Source organism: Lontra canadensis, unplaced genomic scaffold, assembly GCF_010015895.1.
Source record: "Lontra canadensis isolate GAN:19392208 unplaced genomic scaffold, GSC_riverotter_1.0 scaffold9, whole genome shotgun sequence".
Lineage (NCBI taxonomy): Eukaryota > Metazoa > Chordata > Mammalia > Carnivora > Mustelidae > Lontra > Lontra canadensis.
In genome coordinates, this window is record NW_022631003.1 from 21,261,040 (window position 1) to 21,283,044 (window position 22,005).

At 33.7% G+C, this 22,005-nt stretch overlaps 1 protein-coding gene and 1 non-coding gene across 2 annotated transcripts in view; one reads left to right on the top strand and one right to left on the bottom strand.

Moving 5' to 3' along the window:
* The window catches only part of ATF7IP (activating transcription factor 7 interacting protein), a 121,782-nt gene that overhangs the window by 32,586 nt on the left and 67,191 nt on the right, over window positions 1–22,005 (top strand). The window lies entirely within an intron of this gene.
* LOC116866486 lies at window positions 1,491–1,612 on the bottom strand. Its single transcript, XR_004382415.1, has one exon. It is a non-coding gene; the product is annotated as a small nucleolar RNA SNORA40 (small nucleolar RNA).

A 22,005-nucleotide genomic window follows, 5' to 3' on the forward strand; every position in this document is an offset into this window, starting at 1 on the left:
TTAACCCTTGTGACATTTTAATGAGAAGTGGTATGAGGAGAGGCAGTGTTAGAGTTTTAGTATCATAGTTGAGGATACTGAGGCAAAGAAGGGATATATTATTGAACAGGTAACTTAGCTAGGAAATGATAGTTCCGGTATTCAAAAAGGTATGTCTGGCTTCAGCTTTTTGCATTAAGAATTCTGCAGTTGCTTTGTTGTACACTTTATATTCATGCACATGACAGAAATCTACATTCTTAACTTTTAGTGTTCTTTAGTGAGGATTCTCCACAGTATGTTTTGTTCGTTTGTTTGTTTTCCAGGTTGCTAGTCTTTTAATTCACATAGAGAATAAAGATTTATTCTATTTGTATTGTTTTATCAGTTTGGAAAAAGGCTTCACCTAAATTACCATCCTTAGTAACAGTCCTGTGATCCATTGTTTTTCTTTTCTTTTTTGAAAGATTTTTCTCTCTCAGAAAGAGAGAGACTGAGAGAGCATAAGCAAGGGGAATGGTAGCAGAGGGAGAAGCAGGCCCCCTGTTCAGCAGGGAGCCTGATGTAGGGCTCGATCCCAGGACCCCCCGGGATCATGACCCAAGCCAAGGCAGATGCTCAACCGACCGAGCCACCCAGGGGTCCTGATCCACGGCTTTTCTTCTAATAATGTTAGCATACAGTACTTTGTATGTCCCAGGCATTTTTCTTTATGCTTTATGTATGCATTTAATCCTAAACTCACTCAGTCCTATAGCTCAGTGAGGTAAATATTATTATTATCTCCATATAACTGGCCCAGAGAGGTTAAGTAATATGCCCAGGGTCACAAAGCTATTAAGTATGCACAGTATTTTTTAAAAGCTATTTTCTTAGTGATGGATGTTATATTTGCCTGTATTTTTTTTTTAATTTAAAGTCAAGAAATTGTTATTTAAGGCATTTCACCTATGACTCCTTCCAGTGTCAGTCTCCCGAGTTTCTGTGAAGTCAGAATCATAATCCTCAAAATAGCCCTTTTAAAAAGAACCTTTGTTCAATCCACAGTTGTCACTGTCAGTCATTCCACAGTTTGTTTGTTTGTTTTTTGGATGGGCTTCTTTGTTTCCACTTGAATATGATCATACTTCAAAAACTCCCCACTTGTAATTTTTGGGATCCAACTTCTTTAAGCAGTTTACTTTAGGGCCATGTTTAGGATCTGCGTGGTTCTCAATTTCAGACACCCTTGAACATGAGTAAGTTCAAATCATATTCACTCCTAAACTATCACACCCTAAAATTGTATAGATTGTTGGGACATGCCAATAATTTTAAGTCCAGACATTGTGTTCTCAATTGAAAAGCCTAAAGAAAGGAGGCATCTTTGTTTCAAGTCAACATTAAAATTAGAATACTAATTCAATATAGCTGAGATTTCCCTTAAATCCGATGCTTTTAGTAATTCTGTAGTCCTGGAACCAACCTCCATGTTTATGAATGCTCTTGTCACTTTAATGTTTTTTAGGTATCATATTCCTTCTTATTTATATCAAAACTCATACTTGAACAATGAATTCTGGATTACAAAAAAGAATTTATTTTTCCCACTTGTCTAAGTCTTTATCCACAAACTAAACAAATACAATTTGTATTTTTGCTTTTTGGTGCAGCAGTAGGTATCCTTATATGTTCCTTTTTTAAAAATGTAAATTGTCTTTTTTGAAAAAACTTTTTATTTTTTAGAGAACAGTGGAGTGACAGAAGGAGAGGAGAAGAGAGAATTTTAAGCACACTCTGCACCCAGTGCAGAGCTTGATCTCACAACCCTGAGATCATAACCCAAGCTAAAATCAAGAGTTGGGCACTTTGGGGTGCCTGGGTGGCTCAGTGGGTTAAGCCTCTGTCTTTGGCTTGGGTCATGGTCTCAGGGTCCTGCAACTGAGCCCCACATTGGGCTCTCTGCTCAGCGGGGGGCCTGCTTCCCCTTCTCCATCTGCCTGCCTTCTCTGCCTACTTGTGATGTCTCTCCCTCTGTCAAATAAATAAATAAAATCTTAAAAAAAAAAAAAAAGTTGGACGCTTAACTGACTGGGCCATCCAGGTACCCCAGTAGGTTAGTGTATCTTAAGATATCTCAGAATGTCTTTGGTGTGTCAAAGTGGTGCACAGTTTTTGCCCATTTGCCTTTAAAAATGGTTATGGCAATGATCTTTTACTAGCTGTGTATGAGACTACTCACTGCTGTATATTATTGCTAACTAAATAGTTGTAAAATGTAAGATGTGTAAAAATGTATCTTCTTTTTGAGTAGTCTTTATGTGATTATTAGTGAAGTTGAACTTTTTTTCTTATGTTTGTTTTGTGATTCCCTGTTTATGCTTTTTAATTTTTATTTTGAATTGTTTATTCTTTTTATTCACTAATAGGTGTTCTTTTTTATTCTGGATACTAATTCCGTATCAGTGTGTTTTTTAGTTTTCAAGTATTTCTCAAAATTTGTGGTTACTTGTAATGCTTTCTGCACCTTCGAAAGTTTTTATTTCACATCTAGTCTGTTTGCTGTTGTACTGGTATGCTCAACATCTATTTTGATCCATTATTAACCATTTATTTCAAATCCACTTAATCCGTGTTAATTTGTGATGTTGTTTCTATCAGATACTGTATTGCTTGTTTCTGACTTCTAGGTAATTTATTGTACTCATCTCTAAATACTTAAGACAATAATTACTGCTTTGTCATATCCTCTCACATCTCAGAGGATAAGCATTTTTTCTCTTACTTTTGACTTTCAGTTTTCTTATTGTTTTTGCCTTTTTTTTTAACAGATTAATTTCAAAAGTTTGTTATGATATAAAAATAACTAGGTGATATTTTGGCTAGAATTACTTCTAATAATTTTCATCCAGGAAGAATTGATATTTTTCTACATCAAGCCTTATGTCCAACATAGCTTTAATATTTTATATATTTTTATAACTGAATTTTTTCATATATGTTAATGTTTCTAGATATCTTTTTCTTCCTATTCTGAAATAAATGTTTTCTTCATTGTATCATCTTACTGTGTTTGAGCTCTTACTGCTTTGGTAAGATTTCTAGACAGTATTGAGTATATTATCACACTTTTTGGTTTTGCCTTGAATGGAAATAGTTGTGGTATTTTACCACTGAATATAAAGTTTCCCATTGGTTTGAAGTAGCCTTTATCAGTGTAAGGGGCAATCTTTATGTTCTTAATTTTTATTTTTATCAATGAATGAGTGTTAAAACATATTCAATGCCCTTTCAATATCTGTTGAAAAATGAGTTAATTTTTGTAACCATTTTGAGTTGTGAATAAATTTTTATATATGCTTATTTTTTTTCAATTATTAGAGGTGCTTAAAATTAGAAAACACTCCAGTTTTGGGTAAAAAAAAATTATCTTTTCTTTCAGTAGTTAACCAGGCATAGGAAGATAAAGGACTTGGAAGAAAATGTGTAGTTTCTTGTCTCCTGGCCTTAAAACCCAACATAGAAAGTCTCAGTCATGTCCCACAGACTGTTCTAGTCTCTTCATGGCTATTCTTTGCACAATATATTTTTTAAGCCAATTATTATGCCTTTAACAGTGATACAACTAATTGTATTTCTTCTCTTCCCCAAGAGAATAACTTCAGAGTCTGAATTTCAGCATTAAAAACATGATGTAAAATATTTAAGGAGAAATATAATAAATATTTGGAAATACCAAAATGAAGTCCTTGATCTGAATATGTGACTCTTTTAAAAGAGTTTGGTAGCTTACTCTGTTTATTATTGTATCTCTTTGGAATTTTTCTTTCTTTTTCTTTTCTTTCCTTTTCTTCTTCATTTTGTAAATTCTGGAGGCTCTAGGCTCTGTTAAATATTTTCATGTGGCAGAGAGCCAGATTTCAATGGCTCTGAACTCAGCATGTTCCTGTTGCTTAGCAACTACTTGTGAAGTCTTGTGGATGTAACTGAATTATAAATAGGGTTATGAGCAGAAGTGAAATTGAAATTGTAAGGAAAGGCATACTCTTTTCTCTCTCAGATGAATTCGGGTAATTCTTTATGCAGAGTCAGTTTTTAGCAATCTGGTTTATAAAAGTTCATACTAACTCTATCAGGAAAACTTATAAAGGGTTCTATAGAGGTTTTGATTATAATGACACATTTGAAAGCTCAATTTTGATTATTAAAAATAATCTGTTTTGGAGAGATGATAGTTAATGGAAAATGGAAAACTCCTAATTTTCACGGTCATTCATATAGAAAGATATCCATGTATTGTATTACTGCCTTCATTTCTCTTCCACATCTATATTAAATCTCCATGAGGTAACAGTTTAATCTTACAGGATGTTTTGTACTTTTAGTCACACTGTTTCTTTAGAGTATCTTAAAAGTTATAATAGTGACCATGTAGGTATTTGATGAATATTGAAAACATGAAAAAACCCAATCAACTTTTATAATTTCTCATTAAAACAGTACATTTTGGAGTGGAATTTATTAAAATTTTATTTAAGAATCAAAACTTAAAGGATCTTTTCAGGTCTTCTAATTTAGTTTCTATTTATTCCAGATGGAAAACTTTAGACCCAAAGTGTTATTAAATGATTTATCTAAACCAATAGTCCCCTGACATGTTTTTTTTTTCTGCATTAGTCTCTCTTATTGATGTGTATCTAGCAGCTTTTTTTTTTGCACTCATATTTCATTAATTTACACAAAATTCAATTATATTCTATAACTTACAGTAAAAATGTACAACTGAATTCAGTAACAGGCACAACCAGTAGGAACAGGTGGGTGAGAACAGAAGAAGATGAGATTTCAGTGTATTTGTGGTCATGAGTCAATCAGAGAGAACATTGGTTCATTTGCTATGATGGTTAGGAGGAGAAAGGTTAAAGGAATTTCCAAAGTGTAGTGTTTTTTGGTTAGATCTCTGCAGATTTTTTTAAGTTCTAAAAGATAAAACACAGTGATAATTCATGGTTTGGGATGAAGGAACTCTGTATTTTCTTAAATTGCATCATGATAATAGCTTCTGACAATCCAGCCTGTGAAAGTAAGCTTCTTAGGAGTATTTGCTAGAAATAGATAGATTGTATTTTTGTGCATCATTAGTGAGAAAAATTTTAGAATGGAATGTAATTTTTCTTTGTTTGCTCCATGAGGGTGGTGCTAGTCCATTCTGACTTGCATGCCCAGGAGAGATCTTGCCTTCAAAAACATAACTTTTTTCTTAAATTCTAACTGAAGAAGGATAGACTTTTAATTTCTTTCTTTATTTATTTGAAGGAGGGTAGATTTTTAAAGATAGAGTTTTGATTTTTTTGTGATCAGCCAAAAAAGTTGCGGTAAATACAATCCTAATTAAATCTGCAAGGAGGGATAACATACCAACAATATTGCCTTGCAATAGAAGAGAAAAATAGTAAGTACAAAGAGGAATTTGAGTTTGCCTAAGGATATGAAAAATTAGGGTTCTTCCTTTAGTTATGTTTGTTATTAAAACTACACTTTTGTACACATAGGCTAGAGCCCCAGAACATCTGGCTCTCAGCTGACATATTAAACTCCTATGAGTTCTTGAGGGAGAGGGCCAAGAGAAGGAGAAGAGAATGGAGAAGTGAAAGGTAAAGTTTCTGGAACTGTCTAAACTTCTCCAGGGCATTTTAGTTGCTGTACTAATTAACACTGAAGTGTCATTGATTATTCAGTACCCGCCCCCCATTCAGATTGGTATGTGATAAGATGTATGGCTATTTTGAATATTGTTCTTCAAACATCATGCTTTTTCTGTTCTCTTGAAATAAAACTGGCAAGTATTAGTGCACTTTTAGAAAAAGTATTATATTTGCTTTAAGTAATATTTAAGAAAATACAAAGTGCTGAGATTTATATTTAAAATGATATTTGAGGGGCGCCTGGGTGGCTCAGTGGGTTAAGGCCTCTGCCTTCCGCTCAGGTCATGATCCCAGGGTCCTGGGATGGAGCCCCACATCGGGCTCTCTGCTCAGCAGGAAGCCTGCCTCCCCCTATCTCTCTCTGCCTGCCTCTCTGCCTACTTGTGATCTCTGTCTGTCAAATAAATAAATAAATAAAATCTTTAAAAAAAATTTAAAAAAATATTTGATTTATGTATCTAGAATTATAAAATAATTTTTCCCACTTGTAGTGCCTTGATACCAAATTTGACCCATTTGTTACGTTCTTCTACACTAATTTCTACTCATATTGCTTTCCTTTGTGATAAGGTTTATAGTTTATTTGTTCAGGTAAGTAAACAAGATCTATGTATACAAAAGATTTAAATTATCTTGAAGCTGTGAATACAGTTGTAGTTAGATTTTGGACATCCAAGTCACATATGAGTACAACAGTAAGAAAAATCAATAAGCTCAGTTACTTTTCCACTTAGACCGGTGTTTAAAAGAATAGTATTTATGCTTTCAAAAGCTTGGTCGAACTTTATTTTAAAATCTAGCTATCTTTAAATGTTTCGATTAAAAGGATATATTACTTTCCCCCTCCCCTTTTATGACTTGGTTATTTCTTACTAGCCAGCAGTCTTTGTAGTTACTGCATTAGACTGCATGTTGTTTATGATCTTTAGAAATTAAAATGTACTACAGAGTAAATTTGTAATGTACAAAGAAACATGTATATTAAGCACTATTAGGTTAGAAGGTTTAGAATGATGAAATAGGTTTTGTTATCTGGAATAACAGTAAGAAATGTTAAGACATTGTCAACTTTAGCATTATCCCATTTAGGCAAAATTGAAAAATCAAAAATAACACATGTTAATTTAATGTTTACTTGACAGGAAAATAGATAATTGGTTTTTATTAATTTAAGAAAAACACTGAATGCCTACTATATGAAAGGTACTACTATATGTTTGAACAAGTTTGTTTTAAAAAAGAATAAGGCATAATCCCCACTCTATTTAGAGGTCTGCTTTGAGGGCGCCTGGGTGGCTCAGTGGGTTAAAGCCTCTGCCTTCAGCTCAGGTCATGATCTCAGGGTCCTAGCATCGAGTCCCGCATCGGGCTCTCTGCTCAGCAGGGAGCCTGCTTCCTCCTCTCTCTCTCTGCCTGCCTTTCTGCCTACTTGTGATCTGTCTGTCAAATAAATAAATAAATAAATAAAAATCTTAAAAAAAAAAAAAAGAAGTCTGCTTTGATAAATTATTTAATCTTTGTAATTTTAATACAGAGTAAATGGCCTTTTACCTATAACTCAGATTCCCAAATTATTTCAGGAATAAGTGATAGGAAAAAAAATGCAGTGCTGTTCAGACTTGGATAGATTTTATAGACCTTTGAATGTTTTAAAGCTGTGATTAAAATGCCTCATGATTCTCCTAAAGAAGGAAAGTGCTTAAACATGTATGTACAAATACACACACACAAATACATATATGTAAATAAAATAATACGAACAGTGACATGTAATTTGAAGTGGCCCACAGTTTAGTGTTTATTTTTTCTTTAATTGCCATCTAGTAAAAAAAGATGCCAAGTTAGTATTTTAATCTTTTTTTTTTTTTTTTTAAAGATTTTATTCATTTATTTGACAGACAGAGATCACAAGTAGACAGAGAGGCAGGCAGAGAGAGAGAGGGAAGCAGGCTCCCTGCTGAGCAAAGAGCCCGATGCGGGACTCGATCCCAGGACCCTGAGATCATGACCTGAGCCGAAGGCAGCGGCTTAACCCACTGAGCCACCCAGGCGCCCCCAAGTTAGTATTTTAGATGATGAAATGCAAGACACATCTTTTCCCCCAAGAAAATAAAGTTTATGCTGGTAGTTTTGCTCTTACAGTCACATCTATTCTGGGATTTATACTAGTGTATTCTATTTTTAGGCTGTTGCCAGGCAGATTTCAAATTTCTCCTTTTATGGTTGTCCAATTTCTGGCTTTCTGACTGGTTACGTGAACCTGCTTTCTCTAGCCAACCACAGTGACTATACAAACTGTATTTCCGTTTCTGTTGCTTTGAGAGAACTGATAAGATGGCTGCAGTGGGCTCCCTTTGGGTATGTGCATTATTTTAGAGAAGGTTGTCATTGTATGGTAATAAGCAAAAATAAATTTCTTTCAAAATGATATTTTTTGAAATATGTAATCAAACTAAACAGATTTCATAAGGCTTCAAAAAGGCCTCATGTCAGATTTGATTAATTTTAATAATGCTATGTATTGCACTCTTTCTGAGGTAGCAATGTGTAAGTGGGTAATATTGTTACTTTTTATTAGTAAATAAGCATCCTGAGTCCCCAAAGAAAGGTTGTCCTCTGTATGTACACCTGCTGTCTGTGAACTTGCTGGCATGTTAGTTTACAATTCTGTCAAAAATATTGTAGGTTGCTATCTTTGCTTCCTAAAAGGATAATTAATTTTTTCCCCTCAGTTTTATATATTCATTTTAGATAGCAAACTTGAGAGAAGAAGAACAAGTAGGGAGAGGAAGAGGGAGAAGCAGACTCCCCGCTGAGCAGGGAGCCTGATACGGGGGCTTGATTCCAGTACAGTGGGATCATGACCCGAGCCAAAGGCAGACGCTTAACGGACTGAGCCACCCAGACGCCCTGTAATTTAGTTTTTAGAATTATTTTAGGTATTATATGTATATAGTTCATTCTTTTAGCCAGTATATACTAAGTGCATACTATGTGCCAGACACTATATACTTATTAATACTGTATCAGAATACTTACTTTATTTTTCATTCTTTTGTTAAATTACCTCTGATGCACATCATAACGATGCCAGCATTTTTTAAAATGTTTTCTGACAACAGAGTTGTGGACACTTAAAATGTTTTAATCTTATACTGAACACATGAGATGTGCCAAAGTGTTTTGTTAAACAGTATATAAATACAGATATTATAGTCCATTTTAATAGTTAATTCTAAAAAGGTGCATTAAAGTATTGGAAAATGCAGTAATGCAAGACCATCATTTTGAATAAAGACAGTGGTGATGAAATGTGACAAAACTTTATGTAATTCTAGAAAGTTCACTAAAGTTCACTAAGTATACCTCATTTTAAAACAAATCTATCAATGCTTATTACATATAAGGTTCTTTGGTTATAGTGCCAGTTTGTAGTAGAAGCAAATGCTTCTGTTTTATGTAAGACTTTCTAATTCTTTTGTTAACTTTCCATGTGTAGAAGATTTTATTAATTTATATATATATACATGGAGTGTTTATTTGCATCATACTTGATACTGTTTGATTTTTTTGGCTGATAAATCTTTATTTATTTATTTATTTATTTATTTATTTATTACGATATATGAGTATCTCATGTGCATTATTATCATCCTATGAGATAAGCATACTACAGAGTTGTTCCATTTAGGACAGAGAAAGAATAACTGGTTTATTTAAGCTTAGCACAGGAGAATAAGGCTGCCATTATTTTATGTAAATTGCCTTTCATCACTGGTATGATTGTAGATAAACTTCTTGGCCCAGAAATGTAAACTCCCTAAAGTATAACCCAACATTCAGTTCTCTTGGTATCATTGTTTTGTCTGTGTTGAAAGCGTGACCTACTAGAGGAAGGTGAGGTAATAAAAAAAAACCTAAAAAACAAACAATGACAAAAAATTAATTATAGTTCTGCTATTTCTTTTTTTAAACAACAGGTTTGAGATATAATTCATATACCATATAATTCACCTGTTTAAAGTATACAACCCAGTGGTTTACATAGTTGGGGTGCCTGTGTGGCTCAGTTGGATGGGTGTTGGATTCTTTGATTTTGGCTTACATCATGATCTCAGACTCATGGGTTGGAGCGCTCCACACATCATATGCTCTCCACACATCAGATGCTCTCCCTCTTCCATTGCCCCTTTCCCCACTTGTGCATGTGCTCTTTTTTTCTTTCTTTCTTTCAAATAAATGAATTTTTAAAAAGATTTTATGTTATTTATTTGAGAGAGAGAGAATAAGAGAGAGAGAGCAAGTGAGCATGAGAGGGGAGAAGCAGACTCCCTGCCGAGCAGGGAACCTGATGTGGGACTCAATCCCAAGACTCCAGGATCATGACTTGAGCCAAAGGCAGTTGCCCAACCAACGGAGCCACCCAGGCACCCCCCAAATCTTCTTTTTTTAATAAATCTTAAAAAAAAAACCCATTTTATTACTTACTTGAGAGACATACAGAGACAGTGGGAGACAACATGAGCAGGGAAGGGAGGGGGAAGTAGGCTTCCCACTGAGCAGGGAGCCCCATGTGGGGCTCCATCCCAGGACCCAGTATCATGACCTGAGCCAAAGGCAGAGGCTTAATGACTGCCTTAATGACCTAATGGCCACCCAGGAGCCCCTAAATAAATAAATTCTTAAAAAATTACTTTCAGAATTTGCATCTGTTACCACAATTAACTTTAGAAAAATTTTATTGTCCTATAAAGAAACCTTGTACCCTTTAGCAGACAGTTTTCATTTCTTCCCCAATTCCCCAACCCTCGGCAACCACTAATGTGCTTTCTGTCTTTATAGGTTTGCCTATTCTGGACATTTCATATAAATGGAAACATTCAATATGTAGCCTTTTGTGACAGGCTTCTTTTACTCAGCATATTTTCAAGGTTCATTCATATTGTAAGATTTATCAGTACTTCATTTGTTTTATAGCCAAATAATATTCCATTGTATGGATAGACCACATCTATCAGTCATTGAACATTTCGGTTATTTTGGCTATTATGAATGGTCACTTTTCGGTATTATGAATAGTGTTTCTGTGAACATTAGTTTACAGGTTTTTTTGTGGATATATGTTTTTATTTCTTTTGGGTATATAGCTAGGAGTGGAATTGCTGGATCTTATGCCAACTCCATGTTTAACATGTTGAGGAACTGCCAGACTTTTCTGAAGCAGCTGCTTCATTTTACAGTTCCACCAGCATTGTATGAAGTTTCTAATTTCTCTACATCATTGCTAACACTTGTTATATTCTCTCTTTGGTCACAGTCATCTTGATCTTGGTGTTATTTCATTGTGGTTTTGATTTGCATTACTTTGAGGACTAATGATAAGCATCTTTTCATGTTTATTTTTTATTGGTATATCTTGGAGAAATATCAAGTACTTTGCTTATTGTTAAATTGGGTTATTTATATTTTTATTAGTGAGTTGTAACAGTTTTTGTATGTTCTAGTAGGTACAAGTCTCTTATAAGGTACATTATTTGCAGGTATTTCCTCCCATTGCGTGAGTTGTTTCACTTTCTTGATGTGTCATTTGCAACTTAAAAGTTTTTAAGTTTTGATGGAAGTCCAGTTAATCTTTTTTTTTTTTTCTTTCATTGCTTGTTTTCTTTGGGTCATATATAAGAAACTATTGCCTATGCTAAGATTTATATATATGTTTTCTTTTAAGATTTAAAACTTTCAGCTCTCAAATTCAGGTCTTTGAGCCGTTCGAGGTTAATTTTTATATATGGTATGAGAAGATGGGTCTGAATTCATTCTTTTGCCTATGGCTATCTAGTAGTCCCCAGTAGTAGTTGTTGAAAATCCTATTCTTTCTTCATTGAATGCTCTTGGCACCCTTGTCAAATATTAGTTGACTACAAATAAATACGAGGATTTATTTCTTGACTGAGGGATCTATTCTGTTGATTTATATGTCTGTCCTTTTTGCAAGCAGTGTCTTACCGACAGGATTACTGTAGCTTTGTAGTAGGATTTGAAAATACAAAGAATGAGTTTTTCAATGTTGTTTTGGCTATTTTGGGTCACATTTCCATATGAATTTTAGGATCAGTTTGTCAGTTTCTGCAAAGAAGAAAGCTGGAATTTTAATAGGGATTACCTTGAATCAATAGATCAGTTTTGAATTTTGGCATCTTAATATCAAGCCTTTTGATTCAGGAGTATGCATATGCATTGTCTTTGTGTTTATTTAGGTCTTCTTTAATTTCCTCAACAGTGTCTTATAGTTTTTCAGAGAATGAAGTTTTGCACTTCTTTTTGTTGAGTTTGTCACTTTTTGATGCTATTATAAAAAGAATTGTTCTTTAAATTTCACTTTTGAATTATTCATTGCATCTGTATAGAAATTCAGTAGATTTTATATATTGGTCTTATATGTTGCAACCTCCTAAACTCATTTACTGTGTTCTTTTAGTTTTCCCTATACAAGATTTTGTCATTCAAAATAGAGATAGCTTTACTTTGTTCTTTGCAAGTTAGATGGCTTTATTTCATTTTCCTGCCTAATTGCCTCTAGTCAATGCTGAGTAGGAGTGGTAAGAGTAGGGATTTTTGTCTTGTTCTGATCTTTGGGCAAAAGCTTTCTGTCTTTCACTGTTAAGTATGATGTTAGTTTTGGGATTTTCTAAATTCCTTTTATAAGGTTGAGGAAATTCTCTTATAGTTTGTTGAGTGAATTTGCTAGGATGACTTATGGGTAAGTTACTTTTAGAAGATAATTGAATATTTAGGATCCTGCTGGTAGTATTGTTGTGGCTAATGTATGAACTAGTCTGTAGGTTGGGTAAAATTAAGAGTCTATGATCAGATTGCATTTATTCTGTGCAATTACAATATAATTTTGGATTATATTGAATGATTTCTCCATTTTCAAACAGAAGAAAATTGTGGCAAATACCATATATACTTTACTCTTGAACAACGTGGTTGATAGGGCACCGATCTCTAATGCAGTAAAAAATTTGCATTTAACTTTTGACTTCCCCAAAACTTAACTACTAATAGTCTACTGTTGACTGGAAGCTTTTCTGATAACATAAACAGTTTCTAATAACATAAGTTAGCACATATTTTACATGTTATGTTTATCATATACTAGATTTTCATAGTATAGCTAGGGAAAAGGAAATATTATTAAGAAAATCATAAGGAAAAGAAAATAAATTTACAGTACTATACTCTAATATTTGCATTAAGTGGACCCATGCAGTTCACACCTGTGTTATTCAGAGATCATCTGTTGGTTACTTATTGCTTAACATTCTGAGAAAACAGAACACCCGTGGTAGTGAAATTTAAAGGATGAAGTGTTTAAGAAGGGCAATCAAGGCTAATGAAAACAACTTTTTACTGAATTGGGTGTCTGGTTGACCTTACCAAGATAAAATTACTGTGTAAAGAAATGCGTGATAGCAGCATGGTCATTGATGTTTTCATTCAGATCATATGTAAACATGAACTGATGTAAGTTGTCAAATAAATGAGAAAAGAATGACGTGGTATAGTGTCTGACATATAAGTGCCCCTTGATAAGTGTCAGTGTCTTTTTCTCCCTTTCAAGTATGTTGTTCAGTTAACGAAAAGGGGAATTTATAATAAAGAAAAAATACAAAGCATGCCTAAAAATAATAAACATCAAATTCAGATTATGCTTAATTTTGTGTTAAGGAATTGGGGATGGAGAAGGAGGAGCGTGCTGTCTGGTAGTGTTACACAGAAGGCTTTGTTTTTTATTTCTAATTGTTTTGGTTATTATATTTTGCATGTTAACAGTATTTTATAATGAAAATTGAATTATAAAAGAAAATAAATTGGCTAGACATTTGTAAAATAATATAAACTTCGGGCTAGAATGGAATTTAGCAAGCATCTGGTCTGATCTCCTCAGTTTTATACTTGAGATGAAATCTAGAGAGTTAGAGTGATTTATCATATGTCGACTTACGCTAATGTTGGAACAGACATTGAATAGACCTAGTTTTGTTAGTTTAGAAATCCTTGGTAGGTCAAACTTTTTATAATTATGTATTTTTAAAGTGTGGTAGATTTCACCATTATTCTTTTTTCTTGCAAGAAGACTACATATTTATGCCTTTTGCCATGTGACATGAAGTGTTTTTCAATAACTGTTTTTTACTTCTCCACCCCCTAATGACTAATGTGGCTTTAACCAGTAGACTGTGAGTGAAACTGGTGTATACTGTGTGTAAGAGATAGCTTTAAAACCCTGGTATATTACATGGTTCTGTCATTGTGGTCTTTTCCTTTTGCCATAAGACCTAGATTTGCAGTGAGGGTGCTGCTCCTTTAGCCTATGACCTAGAAAGAAGAATGTTACTAGCCAGTAAGATTTTGAGGCTGAGAGTTGCTGCCCCAGTATTATTTAGTGAAAGCTAGCTAATAAACAGAAAGTAAACTTTCACTCTTTCTTGTTACTTTGGGTCACTAAGAAAAGTTAGAGCTGTTTCCTGGCATTTGAAGGATTTACATCTTTCAGCTTCCTATAAATCATTCTGGGTGTTTTAATTCACCCAGGCAAACTGCGAAAAATATGTTTGTACTACTGGTTTAAATTCCCGAAAAAATTAAGACATGGGCTTCTGTAACTTCACTATTACCTGCATAGGTGGTAGAGTTTGGTGAGGGGTCCAAGCTACTGGTTAGGGCCTTGATGAATAAGATAATGGGCTAATTTTCTAAGGGGGTGTAATTTGATAAATATATCTAAAATTGCATTTGTTGGATCATGTTAAATAGTTTTAATTTTCCTATATAACAGAATGATCCCAAAAATTCACTTGGAAAAGTGATTTTTAGGGCATCTTGTGTTTTTTCATGTAGACTACCCTAGAATTTATCAAAACTTAGCAGTGAATGTAATAAGTTAAACTCTAGTGATCATTCTGGTTTTGATGTAACCAAAATTGCAAGAGCATGATTTGATCCTACTTTGTCCAAGGAATTGTTGGTAAAGCAAAATTCCCTGTTTCCTTTGTTGATTATTTTTTTGAAATTTAGTTTGGAGATATTTCATTTTGGTACTGCATCTGGTATCTGTAGGTTCATGACAGGTAGAAGGAATTCTTTATTGAGGTGTCAAATATTATGATCACTTAATACTTTACTGAATGAGTGTTAGATAACAGATTTCACCAATTGATATTTTTTTAAAGATGATGGGATATCTCTTGAAGGTGTATTTATGCAATTGGGAGAAGAATGATAAGATTAGTAGAACTGAAGAATTATACTACAGGGGATTCTGGATCCTAAAGTAAATATTGTTGGGTGCTTTATGAGTGACTGGGAGAGAAAACCTATAGAAAGCAAGAAAATAGGGAAACATGATGAAAATCTTTGTGGGATTTTAAACAAGTAGTTAGAGTAGTGATTATGTTTTACTGAAGTTTTAGAAAAACGGTTATTAACAGAGATGTATCCAGTATTTAAGATAAAAATTTAGGAAGTCTTTACACTAAATTTGTGCAGATAAGTATCAAAGTGGCTCGACCATTGCATTATCAGGTTTACCAGTCTTGTTAATGGGTAGTGAATAGTAAAGCAGATTTAAATATTTATTGTGCAACACACTGCATATTCATCATGATTTTCTTTTCAGGGCTGTTACAGAATTCTCAAGTAAAATTTGGGTGTGTGAAATAAAATCACACTTCTCAATGGAGAATGGGTTCTTAAAGAAACAAGTAGCAGAGTTGTGTTTCTAAAGAGGCTAGGAATTGTGAGCATAAAGTGATTACTTAGAGTAAGCTATTATTAGTCAGTCCTATTGGACAATATTTAAGCCATTTAATGAAAATTCAAATTTGAATAAAAATTATTTCCAGCATCCCGTTATTCAGAATAATGTTATACTAATGCCAGTTAACAGTATGAATGTATTTGGAGTGGTTGTGTCAAAGATAGAAATGTCAAGTCCACTGAAAGGGCTTTGCTTCATATTTTGCAAGTTTGTGCTAAGTTTCATTTTTAAATACACTTCATCAAGTGTCCACAGCTTTGAATTAGGGTAGTGTTTGTGTGTGTCTGTGTATGTTTTGGTTTAACCATCCAGGTACTTTCTGTTTTGTTCACTGTTTTTGGAAAACACTAGTACAGACCCTTGTTTATTTATCAGAGAAACCCTGCAGTAGACTTACTCAAACTGTAAATGTGGGAGGACATTGTGAGTATGTTTCAGTTTCATCAAATATATTTCAGTATAATCCTTCACCTTTATTTTAACACTGTTTGGATTCTTGGTAGAGTACTTGCCCTCATCTGCTTCCCTTGTTGCTGGGCAAGGTTTGTGATGCTGAGGTCTGATTGGTTTTAGACGACTACAGCTTTGAGCCAATCAGACAGTGAATTTCAGTTCTCTCACAGGACGAAGCACTGAAGCAGCTGCTGATTTATTTTTCCTATGGGGAGATTATATAAACTGAGAGTATGTCTGCAGCAAGCTCTCTCTTGGGTATGTTTGAAAAATTACAAGGTTCATCTGTAACTGAAGGAGAAGAAAATGAGGTTTATTTTTAAAACTTGTTTACTAAAAATCTGATAGGTAGTGAATTTGAGAAAAACATACTAAGGTCACAGATTTCCTACTTTTTAAAAAATAATTTTATGTTTAAAGGACTGTAAAATGATGTAGTATAGGAAAAATCTCCCTTCAATTTACAGGAATATTTACTCTTTTAATCCACACATTTGCTTTACTGCTTCAAAAGGGGAGAGCTCATAACCCTGCTGCGAAAGGCAGTTAGGGAAAAAAAGATATAATAATTGTACTTACAACACTAATATAGATTGTCAAGAGTCAGGCATTTTAATTTCATTAGATGAATCAAACTAAGTCAGTTTGGTGCAGTGGACAACAAAACACTATGATTCCATCTGTAGTAAACCTTTGGGTCCAGAATACTATTAATTTTTGGAATCAGAAATCTATAACAATAGTGATAGGTGGGTATGAAAATAATCTTATTATTTGGATTTAAGGTATTGCTGAATTTTTAGTTATACATGTTTTATAAATGTTAAGCATTGTGGATTTTTAAAAAAAGAAATTTACGTTTGACTTTTGCAAATTCTTACCCATGGGGAGAGAAGTGTATTCTTACTATGTATTGTCCATGTTTGACTCATTCTCCAGTTAGGGAATTGATTTATATTTCTGGAAACATTCATGGATATTTAAAGGAAGATAAATTGAAATAGCATAAAAGATGTACATTTTTATTTATTTATTTATGTGATATAGTAAATGTGTATCATATGGATTTAGGTTTTATGCATTTATGTTCTAGATTACTTATATTAGACAAAGAACCTCACTAATGTATTGCGGATCCAGGTTTTAACTATGTTTCTCTGACCTTATTGTCTGTCTCCTGTTGCTGGGCAGGAATCAGAATGCTGGCTACTGATTGGCTGAGTTTGTGAGCAGCTCTTGAACAGCCACTTAAATTCTTGAGCTTTTTGAGCAGGCAGATTGTAGGCTAAGACATTACAGCTTTGGTAATACTTCCCTTTGTTGTTTCATAGCTATCATCTCTTTGCTAGAAAAAAGAATAAAAATTGTAGGTGGAGGGGGGAGGATGAAGCAGAGAAGCAAATAATGTTTTCACTTAAAGAAGAGGTTCATTGGGCTTTCCTTAAAAATAATTTACCTAAAATTTGAAAAAAAAATTCTAAGCTATAGATTCTTATTTGCAGGTAACATAACCTTCTTGGTTATTTAAATATAAATTCCTATGGTAAAGTTGAAAAACCCTTTTTAATACTGTAGAAAAAGATTTTATTAGTGATGGTATTGTTTCAAGAGTTCTTGAATCTGAATATATAGAATAGGGACCTAAAAACAGTTTTTTGACTATCTTCTTCATGGAAAAATATTTTCTAGAGAAAGTTCATCACGTTTTATACATTTACTTCTAGATATGGCAGACATTTTCTACTGTAAAATATAAATACTTCTTCCTGTGAAAATAAATTACAGTCATATGAAAGCTTCATGATGCTAGTGTTGCAATCTAAAAAAGTAGTTTTTCTTTTGTAGAATAGTTTTGTGAATGGCATCTCAGTTCCAGATGACATATTTAAAATGAATCTTAGAAATGTATTGTTCCGGTAGTACAGCCATGGAGACCTGTTTGCAGGTAACACACCCTTTTCTAATGTGTATCTTTCTTAAATATACTTTCCTTATGCAAAACAGATTTTTAAAAAGTTACTGCTGATTGGTTTGCTCAGATATGGCTGAACTAGTTTGAACTGGTTGTTCATGTTACTTCCTTAGGCTTTGTCTGTTTTTCATTATACTTAGAACCCATTAAAAATGTGGTAAATGGCTGTAGTGTGCTCCCTTGTGGGTATAGATGGTAGTTATTTTGTAATTCTTTGTATACTACTTTATTATTACTGAGTTGAATGGCAATTTAATGGGTAAAACCAGCTTGCATAGATAATATTTCTTTTTCTTAAATGTTATTTGGTGGTGGCAATTTAACTTTAACTGTGATGTTTGCATGTTGGATTTTCTAACTTATTTACAAAATGCCAGAAGTAAAGAGAAGTTTATCTCTGATTCTCTAATTTGTTTCTAAAAACATTTTAATATACATAGACAATTACGATAACGTTATTGAGTGTTTACTAGGTTCTGAGTCCTTAATGTGTAGAATCTCGTTTAATCATGACTACAACTTCTGTGGCAGATACTGACAGTGATACTCCCTTTTTAAGATACCTGAAACTGTTAGGAAACTTGCCGTGTTACATGGTAAAATACATGGGAGAGCTGGAATTCGAATCCATGTTTCTGTCTGCAGAATTATGTTTTTTTTTTGTTTTTTTTTTTTAGATTTTGTTTATGTATTTGTCAGAGAGAGAGAGTGTGTACAAACAGGGAGAAGGAGGCAGAGGGAGAAGCAGGCTTCCTGCTGGGCAAGGAGCTCAATGCTGGACTTGATCCCAGAACCCTGGAATTATGACCTGAGCCAAAGGCAGAATCTTAATGACTGAGCCACCCAGGTATCCCAGCAGGATATATGTTCTTAAAGGGGTTACTGAAAATTATGAAAATTTACTTTTTTTTAGAGAAATGCTTCCTTTTAATGCAGTCCTCAATAACTGACAGCTCCCATATAGCAGCTGAGAAATGGGGACATCATGAGGTCAGGGTCCAAAAGAATTGCAGTTCAGTATTTAAAAATATTTAAAAGGTAATCATACTCCTTATGTTATAAATTTAATTATTTTCTGTCTTTGTAGTCAGCAAGAAAGTGTGACTGTAAAATTTGCATTGCATCTTCTTTGCAGAAAAATTTTCAGTTAGTATGAGTTTGAAATGGATATGGGTGGAAAAAAACTCGAAGGTTAAATGGTAGACTATAATGAATAACTGTTAAAATAATGCCTATGATAATTCTGCGTTGAAGTTTCTGTTCAATTGAAAGATCGTTTTTCTGAATAGTTTTTCTGAGTTCCATAATTAAAAGGCTAGGAAGACTAAGAAATATATTGTAAGTAATTCGCTTAAAGTGAGCAAATGAATGTAGAATGTACCACAGTCTAGAAGTGCTATAACAAAGTGGTAGGTTTTAAGCTTTATTGGCCTCTAGCAAATAGACTAGGCATTGTTTTATGCCTTTCAGCCAAAAAGAACAATGGAACACCAGAATCAGACCTGTAATTCAACATGTTGGGTTTATTATTTTTGCAGCAAGGGAGAATGCTCACCATGGGGAAACTGAGGCATATCAGTCAGTAAGTCAGTAAGAGGATATTAGAAAAGATTATAACATAGGATTTGGGTTTAGTATAGTAGAGATTGGGTTATTTGTAAGGGGAGGGTTTGAGGAAATAGAGCCTTACTCTGGATTGGGTGCTATCAGAAAGTGGGGGCAATTCTTTGCTTGGTTATCTTAATCTTATCTGTAGGGAGGACAGACTACATTGAGGATAAAGCTGAGATTTATTAAAAAAAAAAAAGCAGCCATCACTTATTTAGAGACAGAAAGAGGTATGATACTTCATGGATTGCACAGTAACCTTGTTTAATTTGAATGTTGAGGTGATTGTATGGTCGGAAAACAACATGGCTTAGTTGTAAGCATCAGGTCAATTTATAACAATGAGGTCTAACTATGAGCTTCAGATTAAGTTCCCGGATGTCAGAGCCTGCTTCCTGGCCCCCTCTCCAGCCAAAGCAAGTGTATACAACCATCATTCCTACAGGTAATGGTGATAATGAGTGAATATCCAGTGTGAAAGCAATATTCTTCTTCCTGTGTATCTTAGTGCATAAAAGACTTCTGTTTTTTTTTTCCATTATAGACTGTTGTGATACAGTTTTCTCCAGAACGAAGTCCTTGCGTCTTTTGCTTGCCTTACTGCACTGGCTAGATGTTAACATAGAAATGGTATTAGGGAACATCCTTTCTTGGTTCTGATCTTATTTCACCATTAAGTATGATATCTATAGTTTTCTTTGTAAATAACTTTTATTACGTTTGTTTTCTTCTTAGTTTTCTGAGAATTTTAATTATGAGTCAGTGTTAAATTTTCTTACATGAATGTTCAGTATCTGTTGATAATCTCGTTTATTTTGACCTTCTTTTCTGTTTATGTAGTGAATATTGAATTCATTGCTTGAATTTTATGTATGTATGTATGTATTTAAATTGGGAATTTACTGTCTTGTAGTTCCAGATGCTAGAAGTCTGAAATCGAGGTGATCCAGGGCCATGCAGGAACTAAGAAAGGGCCTGTTCTAGTCCTGTCTCCTAGGCACGACTTGTGACAGTCAAACTCCAGTTCTTCATGGCTCTCTGTGCACATATCTGTATCCAAATTTTCCACTTTTTGGGCAACCTTGTTGGGATCCCTCTCACTCTTGAGAGGTTTTTTTCTGTGTCTTCACTTAATAAATGTCTATTGCTTTACTCAAACAAAACAAAACAAAAAAGAAAACCCAAAATTTCCCCTTCTTATAAAGATACCAATCATAGTGGGTTAGGGCCCACCCTAATGACATTATTTTATCTTGTTTATCTCTGCAAAGACTCTAATAAGGTCACATTCTGAGGTGTTGGGCTTAAGGTTCTAATAAACTTTTATCAGATGGACACCTTGATTTGGCCTGAAATAAAGTCATAATGTTTCATGACTCACTTATAATCTACTTTGCTTGATTTTTTTCTTTTATTATTATTTTTTTCTTTTATTATTATTATTTTTTTAGTGTAGAACCAACTTTGTATTTTTTAATGAGCTTCACATAGTCATAACATATACCTTTTAAGGAATTTTAAAATAATTGACACATGAAAGAATAAATCACAATGGAAATTAGAAAATATTTTAAGAGCAACAGTGGAGATATAACATTAAAATATGAGATGCAGCTAAAGCCACCTTCAAAGGGAAATGTATAGCTTTATGTTTATTGCAAAAGAGGAAAGATAGAAAATTAATGATTAATGTTTAGCGTGATGCACAACTGCCAGATTGCCAGAGCAGCTGCACCATTTTATAATCCCACCAGCATTGATTGTGTGAGGATTCTAATTTGTCTGTCACTTTACCAATACTCAATATTTTCTTTGATTAAAGCCATCCTGGTGTATATGAAGTGTTAACTCATTGCAGTTTGATTTACATCTCTCTGATGACTAGTAATGTTGAACATCTTTTCATTTTTAGTGCTTATTGGCATTAGTTTATTGGCAGTTTGTATATCTTCTGGAGAAAGGTCTATTCAGTTACTTTGTCCATTTTTTAAAAAATGATTTATTTATTTTAGGGAGAGAGCAAGTCTGTTCTCCCTCGAGCTGGGGTAGGTGGGGAGAAGCAGAAGGAAGGGGAGAGGGAGAGAATCCCAGGTAGACTCTCTGCTGAGCACAGATTGCTGAGTGTGGAGCCTGCCATCAGTCTTGATCTCACAACCCTGAGATCATGACCTAAGCTGAAATCAAGAGTCAGATGCTTAACTGACTGAGCCACCCAAGCGCCCCAGTTACTTTGTCCATTTATAAATAGGGTTATTATTATTCAGTCATAATAGTATTTTATACTTTTTAGATGCAAGTCTCTTAGATAAATTATTTGTAAATATATGGTTTGTAACTATTTCTTGTTATGTGAATTGTCTTAGCAATTTTTTGATGGTAATCTTTTGTAAATATGTTTGCAGTACTGTTAATCTAGATATACCTGATTGCAATTGTAATCTTTCCTTATGTGTTTCTTAATTTTCCTTTCTTTTTTTTTTTAATCTGTA